This window comes from Globicephala melas, chromosome 14, assembly GCF_963455315.2.
Source record: "Globicephala melas chromosome 14, mGloMel1.2, whole genome shotgun sequence".
Taxonomy (NCBI): domain Eukaryota; kingdom Metazoa; phylum Chordata; class Mammalia; order Artiodactyla; family Delphinidae; genus Globicephala; species Globicephala melas.
Genome location: NC_083327.1, coordinates 15,273,696 through 15,294,837, shown reverse-complemented (window position 1 = coordinate 15,294,837; position 21,142 = coordinate 15,273,696). Strand labels below are relative to the sequence as shown.

Genomic DNA, 21,142 nt, shown 5'->3' with positions numbered 1-21,142 from the left:
AATGATCTATGACTAACAGCAACATTGAGGAATCTCACAAGCATAATACTGAGCCAAACAAACCAGACATGAAAGAATACATATTATATGATTCATTTCACATAAAGTAGAGAAACACACAGAACTTATCTATTACCAAGAGAGCTGTTATTCTTTGGGAGTTGGTAAGTAGAAGGAACTAAAGAGGCTTCTGGGGTGCTGGTAATAGTCTCTTCCTTGATCTGGGCATGTCCAGTTTGTCAACATTGATGAGTTGCACACTGATAATGTGCTACCTTTCCTGGTGGTACTTTACACTTTAATTAAAAATTCCAAAAATTTTACTTGAAATTAGTTTGGCCATGACCCCAATATTTAAAAATCTGCGTAATATCAAACAGACTCTACTGTATAGCTCTAAGTACATCAGATGAAAAATGGTTCAGAATTCAGCTTGTAAGGGCTCAAGGTCATGCAGAAGAAGAAAATACCATGTATTTCGATTACGTCCATATAATCCTGAAGTATAAGATTAACTGAGCCAATTAATCAGACCAATGAAAAGGAAAACTGTAAAACCAGTCCATTGACTGAGGGGAAAATATTTGTTCTAGATTCCTCATGGGATGCTATTTCTGCTTATTCATCACTAGTCACTGAGGATCCTCAACCATCGGCTCCAGCCTCGTTGGCCCTTAAGCCAATGAGCATCACACTGAGAGACCATCTCCGAAGTAATCAGTGGGGTCTAGAGTTAGCTGGAATCCCCATAACTGAATCACTAAACCTCAGCCTTTGTTTGTGTCTCCTCCACCTGTGCAAATTCTGTATACTTGGGTTTTACCACTCTTCCTACTTTGTGTTCCAAATATCTCTAGGACCAGTATCCTAAACTCTAGCCAGTTTGGCCAGGATCCTGCAAGCTTGCCTGGCTCTAGCCAGCTCCCTCTCCTTTCGGAGTTAGGTCCTGTCCCAGTTTTATTTAAAACCGTTTGAGTTCCCCTTGGACTCAAGAGAGTACCACCAGCCTAACTATAAGGGTTTCATTTGCTGCTAGGCACCCAACCACCAGGCAGGGCCTTTTAATTATGAACACTGTGTTCTCAATTACATTAACTTTGCTTGCTGACCTCCCTTCTGAGCATGAGCCCTAAGCCAGGCCATTTTTTGGAATGGTTTATTCCCCTTTTCCTGATATGCCACCATTGTATTCCAAAAGCCATAGGCAAAGCCCACGAAAAATATGATATGGTGAAAAAAGCCCCTAGTCACTGCCTTCTTGGTTACAGAGTCAACCAAATAAAAATGTACCAGCTTACATTATTTTGATGCTTAGTAACCTAAAGGCATGGAAAATTCTCTCAATAAAAAGGCATTTAGGCCTGGCAAAGCCTGGAAATGCAGACAATGATTGCAGTTCTACATTTCAACTCATTTTCCATAAACATGTATAATCATTACAAGGTTAAAATTAAAGTTCACTTGTGCCTCAAACTATAGAAATCACTTTATATCAAATGTCAACCAAATCTGCAAGCTATTTTCATGTAAGGAAGAAAAACGTACTTTGATATTTCACACCAAAAATATGCTTTTTGGGCACATTCAAATCAAAATAAAATTATTCACCTTAACAATTCAATCTAAAAGTAAATTAAGATAGTTACCTAACCTAATTTGAAAAGACTATAAAATTTTAAAGCAAAAATTACAAATGGCTGAATTCTGAAAATATATATCAAAGGGAGTACCTGGAACCACAATTACCTTTCAAATGATTCTACTACAGTAAAGTCAAGCTTAACAGTTCAACTAGACTATTTCCCTGAAATAATCATTTTTTTACTGTTTTGTGGTTGCCCAATTATTCAGGTGTCCTTGTACTGTGTGTTCATTGGCTCCTGTTGGCCTGAGGTCTCCACTGCATCATGGTCTACCTGGCCTGACCACCACAAAATGAAAAGTGAGCAAATCCACTTATTGTAAGGTAATAAAAGGCACTGTTCACAGGCTAGGCAAGATCATTGTCTATAAAGTGGTTGATGCAGGAATAGATAAAGATATACCAGTTGGGAAAAGCTTTGGATAATGTCAAAATGAATACATGACTGAAGATCAAGAGAACCAAGCTACTTCAAGGCTACTTCCAAGTGTAAGTAGTTGTAGGATTGAATACATTTGATGAATTTGATTGAATACATTGATGCATTTCTAAAACTTAGTAACTGAGCACAGACAATAGATTTTGGTACAATGAGGTGCTGTCAGCAAATTCTATAATTATAGAATAATTTTGATAAGTTGTTGTCCTAGTCAGTTCAGGGTGCTATAACAGGATACCAAAGATAGGGTGCCTTAAACAACAAACATTTAAAATTTTTTTTGGTTGAAGTATTTATAATTTACAATGTTGTGTTAGTTTCAGGTATACAGCAAAGTGATTGTTATGTTTTTCTGATTCTTTTCTCATATAGGTTATTACAAAATACTGAGTATAGTTCCCTGTGTTATACAGCAGGTCCTTGTTGTTTATCTATTTTATATACAGTAGTGTGTGTGTATTACTCCCAAATTCTAATTTATCCCTTCCCCTTCCTCCCTCCTTTCCCCTTTGATAACCATAAGTTTGTTTTCTATGTCTGTGAGTCTGAAAACAACAAACATTTATTTCTCAAAGTTCTGGAGACTGGAAAGTCCAAGATCAAGGTGCTCAACCCAGCATCATGTAAGAGTACTCTTCCTGGTTTGCAAATGACTGGCTTCTCATTGTGTCCTCACATGCCAGAGAGAGACAGAGAGGAGAAAGCTCTCTACTGTCTCTTCTTGTAAGAGCACTAATTCCCTTCATGAGGGCTCCACCCTCATGACCTAATTACCTCCCAAAGGCCCCACCTCCCAACATCATAGTATTGGGGATTAAAATTTTTCAAAACATGAATTTTGAAGAGACACAAACTTTCCAACCATAACAGTTGTCATTCCTAGAGCATGAAACTGGATAAAAGAAAATTTTGCAGTGCAGTGAATATGGTTTCTCTGACAGGAATTTAGAAAAAGCTACATGACTTTGTTAAAATTGTAAATATTTGCTGTGGGCACACTGGACCACGATGTTTCTGGTTCACTCTGCTTAAAAGAAAAACTTAACAATAAGAGGTGTCTGCTCTAAACTCTCTCTTTTCAAAATTCATTACTAACCAAACTTAATGGTGGCCTGGATTAATTTTAAAAGATAGGACATAAATTTTCTTGATGTATTTATATGAATCACTTTATATACTGCACAATGCATAATGAATTCAAGCTTTCAATGATTTAAAACTAGTTAAGCTGTAATTTAATATACTGTCTTAGTGTTTTTATCTTAATTCCAGCTATAATGTTTATTTCCTAGCTTTCCATTTACTCATTTAGATATCTTAGGTAATTTATTTACTTTTTTGTTATTTTTATTTTCATATGTGTGCAGGCAGTAGGAAACATTTCTTACCTATTTCACAAGACTATTAGATCAGCTGAATTACTCTTCATCTCCAAAGAAGGAATAAATGACATTAGCATAGGTTACAATTTTTCCAAATGGACAATGACTATCGTTATATTTAGTTATATTCTCTGTACTCATAGTCATATATGTTCCAATATTCTGTAAAGAGTATATATGCATGAAAAATGCTTATAATTAATTTTAAAATTTTATTCAAAAACTCAGGTAGGTAACAGAGCAGATGAGGCAATGTATTAAAAAAACAATCCCAAGGAGAGAGTGAGTGAGAAGAGTTTCTAGAATCGAGACTATTCTTTCCTTTGACCTTATTTTCTTTAAGAATAAGGAATCCAACAACTGATCGTAGCCATCAGATCCACTTGGATCAGGAAAGCAAAAGTGATACAGGGCTTCCCTGGTGGCACAGTGGTTGAGAGTCCGCCTGCCGATGCAGGGGACATGGGTTAGTGCCCCGGTCTGGGAAGACTCCACATGCCGCGGAGCAGCTGGGCCCGTGAGCCATGGCCGCTGAGCCTGCGCGTTCAGAACCTGTGCTCCGCAACGGGAGAGGCCACAACAGTGAGAGGCCTGCATACCGCAAAAAAAAAAAAAAAAAAGTGATACGAAAAGGCAAAAATAATCATTTAGGTATTTCTCAAGACGTGTGATATATAAAAAGATCCTTAGACTAGATTCTTTGATTTTTTATTTCTCTCTGTGAATATAAACTTTAAGTACAGTAGTGGATAAGTTAAGGCTTGATCATAACTCCTTATACCCTATTGTTCAATGAAGGGCTGAGCTTTAAGTATAAGCATAGAAACATAAGATGTCTTATCCCCTTATTTTACAGATGAAGATTTCTAGTTCACTGGGATAAATTTACTTGTCCTACAATAAAATAAATTCAGGTCAGACCTAGAACTGGAATGCAGAGTTCTCATTCTTTAAGATCCTTTCCATTAACCCAAATTATCCCTAAATTATTCTTAATTGGACCTGATAGTTATTGAGATTATTAAATTCTTACTTAATTTGTACATTTAAATTTTATATATGTATATACTATGTCACTTACTAGCAAGGGGTTATTCCTAAATTATGGATAGCTTTAAGGAATTAAGTCTTATCTGAGTTTAGAGCAGTTCTACTCGCACATTAATGAACAGTCACCATCAAAGCTGAATCTTCTTTTGCTCTAAGTAAAATAGACTTTTTTTTTTATAAGAAAGTAGAATTTATTGGTGGGCATGAGTAAGGAGGGGACAGTGCCAAGGCTCTCACGAGCGCAGGGCCTGCCATGCGTCCAGAGGGCCACGATTAGGGATGTATTCGACCCCACAGCCATCGGGAATGAGCCGCTTTTCTGCCACCATGTTTTCAAATTCGTCTGCATTAAACTTAGTAAATCCCCACTTCTTGGAGATGTGGATCTTCTGGCAGCCAGGGAACTTGAACTTGGCCCTGCGGAGGGCCTCAATCACATGCTCCTTGTTCTGCAGCTTGATACGGATGGACATTATGACTTGGCCAATGTGGACCCTGGCCACTGTGGCCTGGGCTTTCCAAAGGCACCGCGCATACCTGTCTGGAGCCTAGACTGGGGACAGCATGCCTGTCATTAATGTCCACTGGAAAGAGCTGTCCCCAAGGTCCCTCAGGGCAACCCATACAGGCAACAGGCTGGTACACTACCAAGGAGGCTACTCTTTACAGCCATTGCACATGGGGCCCCCATCGGGAAAAGAACACAGTCGGCTTAATTGGCTGCTAAACTCTTTTTTTAATCATCAGTACTTATATTTAAAAATTATCCAAATTCAAGATTTCCTAGCAGGCTAAACTGATCCTAAAACATCACAATCAGAATTAATTGAAATAAGACATTATTCACATAATAGATTTGTGTAAGTCTATGTTACATTGGTTCCATTAGAAATAATTTTCTACCTGCTTAAAAAATAAAGAAAAAAAACTCACCATTCAAGATTTCTGTTCTAAATAAAAGCAATTATGTGCTACCTCCTCTGATTTCTGCTCCATTTGGAGTTTGTTTTAGGTATTTCACTTTGGTGTTTTTTAAGAAATACTAATGCAATAAAAATGAGCCTTGTCTAGTGTTCCTACTAATAATTTATGTATGTATACATAATTTCCAGAAAAATATTCAAATATATTTCAAATCTCTCTTACTATTAATATAGGTTCTGTTAAGCTTTCCAAGAAATGTGAGATTGTATTAAAATTTTAATTGAGGGTTTTTCAATGTTTGGAGTTGAGAAAAAGTTGTCCTGATTTAGGCAGTGTAATTCAACTCCTGCAACTACTAAAGTAAACTCAAATAAAACTTATGGATATGGTTATCAGACAGCCGACAAACGCAAAGTTTTCCCTCTGTCAGGAAAGTTTCCGGTGGGAGAGAGAGCATGCATAAGATAAAATGTGCTCCATAATCAAATGGATAAGGCTATTTATTGAGAAGAAAATAAATGAACCATAATGTTATAGATGTATAGACTTTGACATCCCATAAAGTGAGTCTGAGTCAAAAACTAGTCATCAAAATAAATGACCTAGAGACTAAAAGTAGTACAATGGTCTGCCTGTTTCCTGCCTGCTCCTCTAACTCTTACCCAAGTCTAATCATCCTTCATCTCTAGACTCAGTCCTGTGCCAGACTTGGCACCCATTTGGCCTCAAATACTGGAGCTATAAGCTGGCCTATGGCAGGAAAGTGGCAGCAAAGAATCTGTTCTGACCTTGGGATTATATTACTTACTTCATTCATTCATGTATTTAAAAAATATTTATTGAGTGCCTACTATGCACCAGGCATGATACCAGTCCTAGGAAGACAGGAATGAGTAAAAGTTACATCACAAGTTGCATTTCATTTTCTATAGTAGAGAGACTGAGGTAGATACTGATAAAATATTATTTCACAAGTATAAGATTAATACTTTATCAATTCATTCATGTTTTAAAAAACATTGTAAGTGTCTTTTATGATCTAGGGTTTATCCTGGATTCTGGGAATAAGAGGATGAAAAGGGCAGGCAAGGTATTTGCCTCCCTGGGGTACTGTATTCTGTAGAGGAAAGGGGAAGTGGAGAAGGCAGAGCTGGGCAGATATAAACACATAAAAGCCGTTTTAAAAATTCAAAGAAAGATATTGTCGTTTGTGGTAAATGTGAAGGAGAAAGGCTAAGTGGTGAGACAGAAAATAAGAGGGGATGAGGCTACTTTAGGCAGGATAAGATGAGAACTCTGAGAAAGGTGATTTGAAACCTGAAAATACTTTTTTTCAGATTCAAACAGGAAAGAGTCAAGCTTATGAAAAGTCAGAGTATGTTCTACGTAGAGGAAAGTAAGTGTAAAGTCCTAGAAACAGGAAAGGTTTGTGATTATTCAAGGAAAAGAAGTAAGTCCTCCATAGCTGGAGCATAGTAAGTGAGACAGCAATTAGTAAGAGAAATGATTTGGGGAGAAAGAGAATTATGTAAGCCATAGTAAGGAATTTGAATTTTCTTCCAAATGAAATTGGAAGCTATGAAAGGGTCTTAAGTGTTAAAGTGAAATAATCTGATTTGTGTTTAAAAAGATCAGTCTGGCTGCTTTGTAGCAAATGGAATACAGAAGGGCAAGAATGGAAATAGCAAGACAAACCAGACAGCCCTTATGATGTTCTAGGCAAGAGATGATGTGATGGTGATGGTAAAAATTAAGACAAGTAACCAATTTGAGATACTTTAGGGTAGAAGAAACAAAGATTATTGATGGATAAAATAATATGGAGTTTTGAGTTTCTTGCTTGAGCCAATTGGCTAGATGGTATTAACATTTATTGAAATGAGGAAACCGGGAGAGGAACAAGTTTGTTTTTTGATGGATTGCTTATTATTGTTGTTGTTGTTTTTCTTTGTGGATGGAGGGAGAGCAGTAATGAAGAAGTCCATTTTGTTTTCTTGCAAAACACTCACTATCAATAAAACTTAGCTCTTCAATAAGTTATTGGATATATGATTCTGGATCTCAGGTGAAAGGTTAAAGCAACAGATAAATATTTGGAAGTAATCAGCATAGAGATATCACTGAAAACTGAGGTTGCCCAAATTATATTACTTATTGGGAAAATAGAGCAAAAGCTAATCGTCTGTAGAAAAAGTAGAAGCCAACCAATGAGACTGAGAAACAGTAGCCAGTCAGATCAAGGAGAAGTGGTGTTAAAGGAAACCTTCTTTGGAAGTAAGAACCATAACTCTCATACAGACATGAAATAAATATGTGTCAAAACTTTATCTCATTAATTAAGGGAACCAGACAGATGTCACAACCAATTCAAAGGAGAAGTCAAAGAATCACAAGCTTATATGGATTAAAGAAATAATAAATTTATAAATGGACCCCAAACTGGGTTTATTGGTAGGAAGGGGAGAGGGTAAGAATTATTTCCCTCACCAGATACAATTTATTTTCATGTCTGTAGACAAGAATTATTTCCATTGCTTTCAGTTATCTATAATTCCCAGTTGTAAAACAGATCAAAGGCAAGGCTCAGAATCCCCATACAATCAGACAATCCCTCTAGGCTGCAGCATGGCATTAAAAAGATATCCGGTGATCTCTTTTCTTATTCCAAAATCAAATTATTCCTTATGTGAATAACCAAGAGAATATGGTGTTCTGGAATCCAAGAAAAAAATTATTTCAATGTAAAGTGAGTGGTGATCTGTGTTGAATACTAAGAAACACAGGGAAATGAGGACAGAGAAGTATCCTTTTGATTTGATAACATGGAAGTCATGAAACAACAATTTTAGAGTTGAATGGAGATGAAAACCAGACCACTGGAAAGTGAATGAAAAATCGCGAAGTCAAGAATGGAAATTTAAACGAAGTCTTGAGAGGTTGGGTTTTTCGTTATTATTGTTTGTTTGTTGATCCTACTAAGGAAAACATTAAAATGTGATGGAATCTGGAAGCAGACTTCTGATGAAAGAAATTTTTTGCTTTTTTTGATTATACAGAAAGATCTTGGATTATGTTTGAATTTCTGAATGCTTTAAGAACATGCAAGAAAGAGGGAGAAACTGCTAAAGTAGGAGAGAGAGGAAAATAAATATATATACAAAGTGCCTATGAAAGCAAAATTTTTAAGAGCCTGTGTATAAGTAGAAGGGTATATACAACAGGAAGAAAGACAAGGATAATACAAAATGGACAGTATCTGGAACTCCGCCCCCCCCCCACCAACTATGTAATCGGGAGTTCTGAGATTCTTTTTCAATATTCTACCCAATTACCAAGTTTCCTTAGAGCCAGTTCTTCCATTAGCTGGACGTTCCATTCCTACAACCCTCTCTCCATGTCTGAGGCCCTGCATTTTATCTGCCTTTCCATTTCTAGCTGTCAAGATGGCAATCAAATTCTCGGTCTAGAGCCATCTACAAATTGGCAGCCCTATGCCTGCTTAAATGAACATCAAATCTCCTAGATTCACTTTAAACTTATGACTCATGGTGATCATTTCCTGTTTGTTCTTGACCTCTTGAAGGATATCCCACGTTCGAATTTTTCTTGGCCCCAAAGTCTTCAAGACTCCATGCCTTGAATCACTAGCCTCTGATGCTGCTCCTGTGTTGATGTCTTTGTTGGGTGAGCATCCTTTTTCCTAACGGTCACAACTGATTCTCTCCTGGAATTTCTTTACTAAATCATAATGACAAGAAGCTTAAATGCAAAGAATTGAGAAGACTTTATATTCTAACTAAATTATAGAGATTTAGGAACAGTATAATCAAGTTACAGAATACAATCCAAAGGTATCTTTCTTATTTAGAAAATTTACACAGAAAAAAAAGCCTTATGTTTTATGATATCCCACTAACATGGTCTTAGAGAGATTACGTATATCTGATGTAATCAGGTTAGACTGGGTATATGAGAGAGAACCTTGCTAGGCATTTCTAGATATTTTCAAATTTTGAAATAATTTGTAGCAAATTTTTTCCTCCTGTCTCTGAAGACAGTGGTCCTAATAATTTTTAGAAGCAGTCAGTATAAATGATACAGTAAAGTATCTTGTCAAATCATCAAAAGTAGCCAATTTTTGATAAACTTTTCAACCCAAAAGAAATATATATATCCTATGATTACCATGGACTTAAACATATCCAGCTTCTTAAAATTCTTAATAAAATTGTGAAAGTCTATGCATAAATTTTAAAAATCACAATTCTAGTTGTTCAGTTTGAACTAGATAATATAAACAACTGGGGATATATTTTATGTATTTCTAAATCCTCACTTATACAAGTCACTATATTCTGTACAGAAGAAAAGAGATCATTGGTTAATCTGGCGACTTAGCTCAGTGAAGTTCTTTAAAAGACCTTCTTATGTATTTTATCCTTCCAAAGGTTATTTACCTTTCGCCGTGGCACCAATAAGCCAGTGTTAGTATAAAGTTTGTATTAAGGCTATATTATAAGATTAATATTATTATTCCCAGAACTGGTTTAAATAAAAAGAACATTTGAAGTCAGATCTTAAGTCATATAGAACTAGACTTGAACACCACCACCTCGGTGAAGATCTCAGGCCATAGGGTATCTCTGACCTTCATCTTTATGTTTGAAATAAAGATAAGAAGCCATTCCCCATAGGATGAGGGGATTAAATATTTATAAATAGCCCAGTGACTGGCATACACTAGATGGTGGACAAATGTTGGTTCCTTCCCTGCCATTCAAATTGAGAAAACAGATGCAAAGAAGATGCAATCAAGTACTCAGCATCTCACAAACAATTAACTAAATAAAAAACATCTAGATCAATATCCTTTGTTTTCACTTACAATATCTACCGATTAATCACTGAAACGTGAAAAGTCCAGTCAACCAGTGTGTTACTGTTTCTAAATATTAGCACAGTTAGTTACACACAACAATAACAGCTCCTTGTTAAGAAGCTCAGCCCACCCTTAGCCCCAGTTAGCGCTCCAAAAATAGAAACTATCTGGTGACCAGACATTGATTGATGTTTGTCCACAGCCAGTGGTGAAAACTGAACAGTCTGTGATGGTGGGTCAGTAGCGCCATCTATGTTTGAGAAGAATAACATATGTTTCTTGGTGCTCCTTTTCAATATAAAGACTGGTTGTTTGGTAATAGAGAAAGGAAACAGAGCTACAGTCTACTGCTCAGGTTCTGAGCCATCCAGCTTCTGCAGAGGCCCTGACTGACTTTTTAATTTCAATTTTCTAAGTGAGTGGTTTAGGTTAGAGATATGAACAGTTAGACTAGGCAGGTAGATCAAGTTGCCGAAAGGACTTAACAGCATGCTGAATTAACTTTTTATGAATAAAGAATAAAAATCTTTGGACATTGGTTGGTATAGACAGATATTCATGCTCTGCCTAAAATACTAGTAAATCATGCTTACATACAAACTAAGTATTTCTAAATGTTTTCATCTTATATTAACAGAGAAAAGAGCTTTAATGTCCACTATCTTTTGAGCCTCACAATAACAAGGTGTAAGTAAAAACACCCATTGATATACTTCCTACTTTGTGCAAAGACAAAACTACTTATAATTATACTTATTTTAAGTTAAAATAGAGCAAAAATACTAAGATGCCTCTCCAGTTATGGAAGTAATTAATTCATATTATTTGTTATTTTAAATTACATTATATTTATCATTTTCTTCCAGGAAAAGAAGTAATTTTTAGGCTTCTCTGAAAATTATGTCAATTTGCCCTCCACAACTCAACTCAGTTTTTCTTCAAAAAGGCTTATTTTTCAGAACATATATAAAATCACTGAAATTTTAACTTAGATAAATTTATCTCATTTGATCATTTTCAAGCATTAATTTTTAGTATGAACACAATAATAAATAGTGTTCACATTAAATATAATTATATCCTAGTTTTTAATACACTGACATCTCAGAGAGTAACACTTATTCCACTAAATTTAAGAATGAAATAATGTCTGAGAATCCATCATTAGCCAATTGCGGAGGAGAGAAGAAAGAAATCACCTCCAGGAGGTGGGGTTTTACATCCAATCTCCCTGCTTTATAACTTCCTGCCATTAGCACAAATCATAGGTCATTTGACCTTTCCTTCGGCATGTGGTAAAATCTGAAGTCTTCCCAATGTTATATCAGTAGAACTGCAATATATTTAATTTGCTGGAATTTAAAGGAAGGAAAAAAATTATGATCATTTTAAAAATTCTAGCAAAGGGGGCTTCCCTGGTGGCGCAGTGGTTGAGAGTCCGCTTGCCGATACAAGGGACAAGGGTTCATGCCCCGGTCCGGGAAGATCCCACATGCCGCAGAGCAGCTGGGCCCGTGAGCCATGGCCGCTGAGCCTGCGTGTCCGGAGCCTGTGCTCCACAACGGGAGAGGCCACAACAGTGAGGCCTGCGTATCACAAAAAAAAAAAAAAAAAAAAAAAAAAATTCTAGCAAAGATTTTTGTGTTCCTTTAAACAACACATGGATCTTCCATGACAAAATCTTTTTTAGGTTTCAAGTGGAATAATAGCTTTGTGGGGTTTTTTTTTTTTCACTAGTACATTTAAATAGAAAAGGTGGGAGGCTGAAGAACGGTGGGGTGAAGAGACTAGCAATTATTAAGCTTCTACTATTTTTCCAGGTACTTTACACATAGTATCTCATTTAATCCTCCCAGCAGGCTTTTAAGAAAGTATTACCATTTCCATTTTAGAGGTGAAGAAACAGGGTCCAGAAGGGTTAAGTACCTTACTGAAGGCTAATACAGTTAGTAAATGGCAGACTCAAGATCCGCCTTCCAGTTTCCCCAATTTAAATATGTTCATTCCATGACCCTACACAGCATACCGATTAAAGCAAAAATTAATATTAAAACATCTACACTAATTTTAAAAGCCAGGCACAAAAATTTTCATTATGTATCATTCTTTTAATAAAGGGTTCAAATAATAGTAAAAACTAATCTGTGGTGTTAGAAGTTCAAACAGTGACTTTCCTTGGGGGGTAGAGATTAGAAGGGGGTACAATGGGATCTTCTGAGGTATAGATAATATTTTGTTTTGTATTCTGTGTGCTAATTATGCATAAGTGTTTGTTTTGTGAAAATTCACCAAGTTGTACACTCATGCTTTCTGTGCTTTCTCTTTGTGTATATATAGTACTTCAAAAAAATTTTTAAATACTCATTTTTCAGTTGGATGAGATATCTATTCCATGATATGTAGGCTTGAATTGATTCCAACACAATGCTTCTCTTTAGTTTATACAAAGTCCAAACATCTTGGATTTGAAGAGCTAGGCAGAATATCTTTCCAAAATGATTTTCATCTGAGACATCTGTATTTCTGTTTCTGATCCCATCAAATCCTTGGAGGTCAGAGGTAAATACTTAAAAATAAAAATATGAACACTTCATATGCCACCAGCCACTTCAAAGGTGACTCAGATCAAGAATTGGCTCCTGTCTTGAAGATGATGTATTTTTTTCTTGTGCTATATCAGGCTGCTTGGCCCAACCATACCTAGAAAATACACTGCAGTACTGACTTTTATTTTTATATTTAATATAAACGCTGTAACAAAAAGAAAGCATTTGAAATAAATTTAACTCAAGAAATCTCCCTATTCATTACTTACTTCTGGATTGATTGGTTCTATAACCTAAAGTCTTTGTGTAGGTGGCAGATTTCTTAAAAGAGACTATTTATAACCTCAGTATTGAAAGGAAATTGGAAGGAAGGAAGGAAGGAAAGAAGGAAGGAAGGAAGGAAGGGAGGGAGGATGGATAAGGGAGGGAGGGAGGGAAGAAGTTAGACATGAGTTCTGGTTTTAGAGATGAATTCTGAAATTTCTTGACATGTTATGGAATTTTTTTCTTTTGCCCATATTTTAGAGATGATACCTATAAAAATTACAAATTTACAAGTCAGAAAATACTGTGAAGTGTTCTACAAATATTTCAATAAGACAGTTTAAGAATGATTTTACACTTGATCTTATCCAAAATGACAAGAAGAGATGAGAATGATTTTTTAAAAGTAGGTAACATTACCAAATCTCACCAAAAATATTTCACTTGAATACTAATCAAGCCTTTATACTTTATTCCGGGCTACATGAAAGAGACAGGACAGAGAGGAACAAACTAAATGACACTTCTCACTCTGAACAATCAGAGCAAATCTGAAATGTAGGATATTTCACAAGACAACTGATTCACTCCATGCAACATTTCAGCATCATAAGTAAAGATATCACTGGAGAGTCAAATAGATTTAAGGGATATATCAACCAATGTGATGTGTGGCACTGGACAGGATCCTGATTTGCACAGACCACCTGTGAAGAACATTTGGGGGACCAACCAGGGAAATTTGAATATAGACTGGGTATTAGCTGGGACTGTCACTAATTTTGTAAAATGTGATATTATTTTATCATCTAAAAATATGGCCTTAATTTTATAAGATGCACAATGACATATTTAGAGGTGAAATGTCATGATAACTATAATTTACTTTAAAATATATTACATTACAAAATAAAAAGCTGTGAAACTATTTTTAATATTTATAAGACAGCTCATAGAGCTCAACTTACACTTACTTCAATGATACCAGATATTTTTTCAAAAAAATTATAGAAGTCATATTCTTTTAATAAAATTATGAAATCCATTCACATTATTTACAGAATTAGCTTAAAATGCGGTTGGTTCCCAAATTGACCCCTGTATACAGAGGGCAAGGAGAGCCTGAAGAAAGAGGCAGACTTCCAGATGGGTAGGTGGCAGGTTTAATAAGCAAGAAAACTTACTTATGATCCTTGTTTTTGCAGCCATAAAATAAGTAGATCTCGCCGAACCCCCCAGACAGAATCTCAAAGTTTATATAGAGGCTTTAACTGGGTTCAGCCACGTATACTGTCCAGCTGGTCTCAGCAACACAGGGCTCTCTCAAGGCTGTGCCCTTGAAGAAGGCTCTCACTGTGGAAACTCTGAGCAGAATGTATATTGCAAGGACAAAGGAGGGGTGCGGAGCCTCCCATCAGCCGGGCCCAACTTGAGGATCAACCGGCAGTCACGTCCTCTCCATGACCTCCTCCAACATACACTAACACAAAAATGAGCTTCTACTTTACAATTATACTTTTTAGTTTCAGAAAGAAGATAACCTCAGGTATCGCCTACCTTAATTGCCCTCTTATTTACCAGATATTTCTTAGAAGTACCTCTGACTGTTTGAAAAGCCAGTATCTCTGTCAAAGGATAAAAGCACTACACCTAGGATTCAAAATGAGTTTCAAGAGAGTAGTTCAAAGTTTCTGGGTAGCAGGCATAATCATGTCATTTATAGAGTGCCTATTACACGGCAGTCGCTATGTTTTGCATTTCACATCATTTTGTAGCACTCTTAACAATACTAAGAGGCAGTAACTGCCATCATAATCTTACCTGTGGCGGGAACTCAGGAACAGGAAACTGAAGCTTGTAAGTGGTTGAAAACTAAAACACGAAATTCCATTTGTTCAACTCAAAGTTGATACTTTCATTCTGTCTTCTTGCCTACAGAATATAAACATATTTAGAATAGGCATACAAGCTTTAGAAGCTTGGAAGTGAAAAACTAGTTATTTAAATATACAAAACCCAAGATTTTCCTTTAAAAATTTACATTTAACTCACCATATTTTTAAGTGCTTATAGTTAAGTATTACCATAAAGTCTGAATCGTTGTCTAGACCAAGTTGAAATGTTACATAAAAAATAAATCAAATACATTTACTATATCATATTTTTACTTTAAATTAACTCGTTTTCTTTGCTTCCTTTTTTTTTTTTTTTGGCCTGGTTATATCTGCAAATTTATTTACAATCTCAGATCATTGTGAGAAAGAGTTAATTACAGTAATCACCACCACAACATTGAAACTAAGGCTTCTCAAGGTCTTCATCAGGGGTGGTCTAGTGAACTCTATCCACAGCCATCCTTTGACTCAATTATTCTATTTGATATTATTCTAAGAGCCAAGGGAAAAACTTGTTTTGCAGAGGTTTTTTGTTTTGTTTTCAGTTTCCAATGTTTATGCTATACCTATAAATTGAGTCAAATTTGCATGTATTATCCTATAAGATAACCATTTTATTTTGTTAATTGAGTAAGTCAATTATAGAACAATATGTATGCCATCACCACTTCTGTTTTAAGGGGAAAAACACGGTTTAAAATGCTTTTGACTTGTTTGTATACACATAGAGAAATGGTGGAAAATACACTTAAATCCTTGCTTCTCAAATGTGGTCCTCAGATCAGCAGCATCTTGGGATTATTTTAGAAAGGAAAAATCTCTACACTGGATCTGTTCAATATGAATCTTCATTTTAACAAAGTTCCCAAAGTGATTTATATGCCCATTAATGTTAGCAAGGACTGTTCTGAACAATTAATATTTGTTATAACCAAAAGATGGAATTAAAATAGGAAGGAGAAATTATTGAATTTTTCTGTATACCTTTCTGTATTCTTCAATAGTTTATGACACATAAATATTACTCTTATAATTAAAAAATAAAATAGAAAAATTTTGGAATATATGCATACATCAGACTACACAGGCTGCCATAACAAAATACCATAGATTGGGTGGTTAAAACAACAAAAAATTATTTCTGACAGTTCTGGAGTATAGGATGACCAAGATTAAGGTCCTGGCAAGGTAGCTTTATTCTGAGGCCTCTTCTCTTGAACTGTAGGCAGCAGCCATTTCACCATATGCTCACATGACCTCTTTTTCGTGAGCTCCTAGAAACTGAATGAGTTCTCTGGTGTCTCTCCTTAAAAGGGCACTAATCCCATCAGATCGGGACCCCACCCTCATGACTTCATCTGACTGTAATTACCCTCCAAAGACCTATCTCCAAATACCATCACGTTGGTGGTTAGGGCTTTAACATACAAATTTGAGGGGAGCAGACAAAAGCATTCAGTCTGTAACAATGCATACATACATACTATCCCAAATTATCATCTAAGAATAATTATGAAGCAATTCTTCTGAATATCTGTTTTGGGGAAGTGGAATTTTATTCATTTAAAACTGAGCAAGAAGACTACAAATTTATCTGCTCTATTTCATAGAAAAGTGCCCCCTAAGTTGTTTTTTTCACGTTTTAACTTCATTAGACTTAATGTTCCATTAATTTAGTACTGCTCCCCTAGGAAGAGTATGAAAGTCCTTTTTGTCTGCTCAGATGTTCAGAATCACCCGTGAAGTAGGAGCTTCTTTATAAACTATGCCATATGTAAATGAAATGGCCCTTCAGGCATTGCCTGCTGTTATCACGGAACATGGATCCAAAACTGTTCACCACATGCTGGCATAGAAGGTGTTTAAGGTAGGCAGTCTTACGAATGTCTGAAAGACTAACCAGAGAAATCTCAGAGCTACTCTACCGGAGCTCATAATAAAGACAGTGATGTACACAGGAGATTAAATTAAATGATCCAACAACTCTGCAAAATATATATTCTTGTTCACATATCATTTTCATAAACTGTTTCTGAAAACCTGTCAGTTTTGATTCTTTTTAAAAAATTGCAAAAAACTCTAAATACATACAGGAACATCATTAACCTTTTAAAGAGTATATATGTAAAACCTAAACTAAAATCATACTGATGAGAGATTGAACACTTTTCCCCTAAGACTGAGAAGAAGGCAAGGATGTCCTCTTTCACCACATCTATCCAGCATCATACTGGAAGTTCTTGCTAGTGCAATTAGATAAGAAAAAGAAATTAAGTATGCAAACTAGAAAGGAAGAAAAGACAGAGTTTTGATTAAGGATGGACTCTGCTCAAAAGCTTTGAAATACCTAGTGACTTCAGCAACATTAAGTTTTACCACTTACAAGATAATCTATAGGATAATCAATGGGAATTTCATTTGCAAAACTCATTCACTGCCTTTCTCTAGATTTTCTTTCATAGCACTGTGGACACAGGATGATTTCTTTTCGGAACAATAACAAAAGACTTATCCCATCTCAGGGTTTGACTGTAATGTGTGATTTTGCTATTCAACATTAAAAACGGGAAGATGTAGAGTATGGTAAGTAAGAAATAAACTTTGGTGTCAGGCTCTCCTGGGTTTGATAACCAGGTCTACCTCTCACTAAGTGACCTTGGGCAAATGGTTTGACTTCTCTAAACCTCAGTTTTCTCACATGTAAAGTGTGTGTTGGGAGGAATATATCAAAAATTTAAATGAATTTAGCATATAACAAATACTCTATACACAAAGTAGTTATTATAATTACCATTATTTCTATCATCCTACTTCCTTAACTCTCATATTTTTTCTCATTTTTCTCTAATCTGGATGTATCTATAGATAAAAAGAAACTTGTCAATGGGATTAAAGGGGAGATGCAACATATAAATAATTAATATTCTCTACACTTGTATGATTTTTTTTAAAGCCATATGTTAAAAGTCATCTGTTCACTCAATTTAAACCACGTTTGAGTTATTTGCATTAGCAGTGCCTCACACAGTTGAGTTTTACTTTAAATTCAGACCCCTAATAACAGCTCTTCAAAAATTACGTGATTCATCCTTGAACTAAAACATGATACCTGCAAGTTACCAGCCAGTGCAATGAAAGGCAATAGAAATCACCATAGTTTTATCAGTAGTCTTAAGCTTTCCTGTATATTAGAATCCCTTAGACTTTTTTTTCCTTAAGTACCAAGGCTGCAGATTCTGCCTCAGACCAACTAAATCAGATTTGTGGAGGGGTGTGGAGAAGACTAAACATTTGAAGGTTTTTTAAAGTACCCCTAGGTGCTTTTAATAAGCAGCCAAGTTTGGAAACTACTAATTGGCAGAGGACTTTTCAAAGTTAGAAGAGGTTGGTAAGACTTCTGGCTGAATTTCAAGATAAACTGCTTAACTTCCAGCAATAGGCATTCAATGTAAGTATAATATTTCACTTATGATGACTGAAAATCAGCAAAACCCAGGGGTATAAAGATGGAGGTTTCCTGTTTTTCTTTTAAAATTCTCTGTATCTGAAATTTACTCTCAAGAACCCATTTTTATCAGTAGCAAAAAATGTTAAATTAACTAATTAATAACACCTAGATACTTCCAGGTAGATTCAGTTCCATCCAATGGTTTGAAAAGCCAGCTCAGTGTTATTTTCTCAACCGTCTTGCTGATCACAGGCACCACAGAAACTTTCTCTCCTTCCTCCAGTCCTGGCCCTACTGGTTGTTTTCAAACAGAGGGAAGGAGGGGGAAGAGCCCCTTTAAAAACTGAGCATGCGTTCACTGTGAGGAGATCATAGGTGATTTTGGTGTCCTTTCCCAAGTCTACTGCAGGTCCAGCTCCTGGAACTTTTGTAGTCTATTTTCTCAGTGAGGGTGATATTTAATGCTGGTCCTACCAGGTGGCACATTGGGTACTGCGTGGGCGTCCATCTTCCTCTGTACTGCTTCTTGGTATGAGTAATTTCCAGAAGCCCAGCTGCACTCTGCATCAGGTAGACCCTAGCTGGGGGTCCATACCTCAGGTTTCTCAAAGGGTCAATATTCCCTTCACTGAGTCATTGAATTTGCTCCCTGGGATGATTAATTTTATGTGTCAATTGGTTAAGCTATGGTACCCAGTTGTTAAGTCAAACCCCAGTCTAGATGTTGCTGTGAAAGTATTTCTAAGATGTGATTATCATTTAAATCAGACTTTGAGCAAAGCAGATGCAAATCAGACTTTGAGCAAAACAAACTTATGCTTATCATGGGGAAAAAAGAGGGAGGGATAAATTGGGAGACTGGGATTGACATATACACACTACTATATATAAAACAGATAACTAATAAGAACCTACTGTATACAGCACAGGGAACTCTACTCAGTACTCTGTAATGACCTATTTGGGAACATAATCTAAAAAAGAGTGGATATATGCATATGTATAACTGGTACACTTTGCTGTACAGTAGAAACTAACACAACATTGTAAATCAACTGTACTCCAATAAAAATTAATTTAAAAAAAAAAAGACTGCAACATAGATTCCCCCACCTGAGTTTCCAGCTTGCAGATTTTGAACTCAAGACTGCAACATCAACTCTGACTTGAACTTCCAGCCTGCTGGCCTGCAGCACAGATTTTAGACTCATCAGCCCCCATAATCGCATGAGCCAATTTCTTAAAATAAATCTGTGTGTGTGTGTGTGTGTGTGTGTGTGTGTGTGTGAGATCTTCTATTGGTTCTGTCTCTCTGGAGAACGCTGACCAATATTTTCATCAACCCACTCATATATTTTGTGTTCTACCACTTATACCTGTAGGAATGAAATATTTTAACATTTCTGATCTCTATGCCAGGCAGGGTGCTTGCTTGCTTTCTCTTCCACTGACCGCCCTTTCATTAGGCCATCCTGTTACTTCTCTTGCTTTCTTCAAGCCCTTGTATGGTGGAACTCAACTTTTTTCAAGCCCTCATAGGGTGGAACTCAGGCTTTCATATATTGGAACTCTAGGCAAAGTAGGGTATGGTACACATCCACACTCTGAATTCCGCCAAAAAATAATTTATGGGAAAAATCTAATTGTTCTTCTCTGCCCCAGTTGTTCTTCTCTACTTCTTCTGTTACTTTGAGTAACAGAAACCGTCATTCTCTTCACTTCAGTTTGTTTACCATTCCCTGACCCCTCAGCCTCCTCCAAAAGGCAAAAAGCTGAATGGATATAGGTAGGCTGACCAACTGTCCCAGTTTGCCCAGGACTTTCCCAATATTAGTACTGAAATCCCAATCCTAGGCAAACTGGACAGGGCAGAAGGCAGAGGGGATCAGACCAACCTATCAGATTTTCTCACTTTAAAATTACTTTGAAATCTTCTCCATCCATCATACAGTAGGCTTTTAATCTCAGGAGTCAAGAATCTTTTAGATTTGAATTCTTGAAGAATCTCCCATCAAATGGAAACTTCATTTCTCCAATCTGAATGGTGGGAGGGGTTGCTGCAGAAGAGCTTACATACTATATGATATCTCAAAGTAGTAGTCCGTCACAAATCAATTCTTCATATATTAATCTAAGAGTATACTTTGATAATCTTCCAAATAACTTATTAATCCTCCAAAATAATGAATCTGGCATGGACTGTGAAAGAAGACACAGGCTATGGCACTAGCAAAGTGGCTTTTTGAAAATGAATAAATGTATATTAGTGCCGGTTTATAATAAAGTTGTGCTTATATTTAATATAAAGATTCTACATTGAAGATATATCTTAAAATCAATAATGTCTTAAAAGCGAAGAAATTCATTATTATTGTTAATGATTTAGTAAAAGCAATGTGGAAATGGCACCATCAGTCCACAGAGCTCCTCAGTCACATCCAGGACACGAACAAACAGACCAAACAAGAACAGAAGAATGAGAATCCAGATAAACATGCGTGACTTTTCAGCTGTCACTGAGTACGTAAGGCCACAAGCTCAGAGAAGTTAGCTAGAAACGCAGTAGCAGATCTTGTAGATGTAGGAAGGCCACTCAGAGTCAGGAGGTATGAGAAGCATTGGTTTCAGAAATATTGTGTATATTATGAAACCAGCTGTAATTCTAAAGGTAAA

The 21,142-nt window shown here is 36.1% G+C and overlaps 1 protein-coding gene and 1 non-coding gene across 2 annotated transcripts in view; both read right to left on the bottom strand.

Moving 5' to 3' along the window:
- The window catches only part of BCKDHB (branched chain keto acid dehydrogenase E1 subunit beta), a 729,304-nt gene that overhangs the window by 133,401 nt on the left and 574,761 nt on the right, over window positions 1-21,142 (bottom strand). The window contains exon 13 of the transcript XR_009558664.2: window positions 14,948-15,058. The gene's annotated coding sequence lies outside the window, so the exon portion shown is untranslated. The remainder of the gene's footprint in view (window positions 1-14,947; window positions 15,059-21,142) is intronic.
- LOC115854882 (small nucleolar RNA SNORA70) lies at window positions 5,106-5,239 on the bottom strand. Its single transcript, XR_004040159.1, has one exon. It is a non-coding gene; the product is annotated as a small nucleolar RNA SNORA70 (small nucleolar RNA).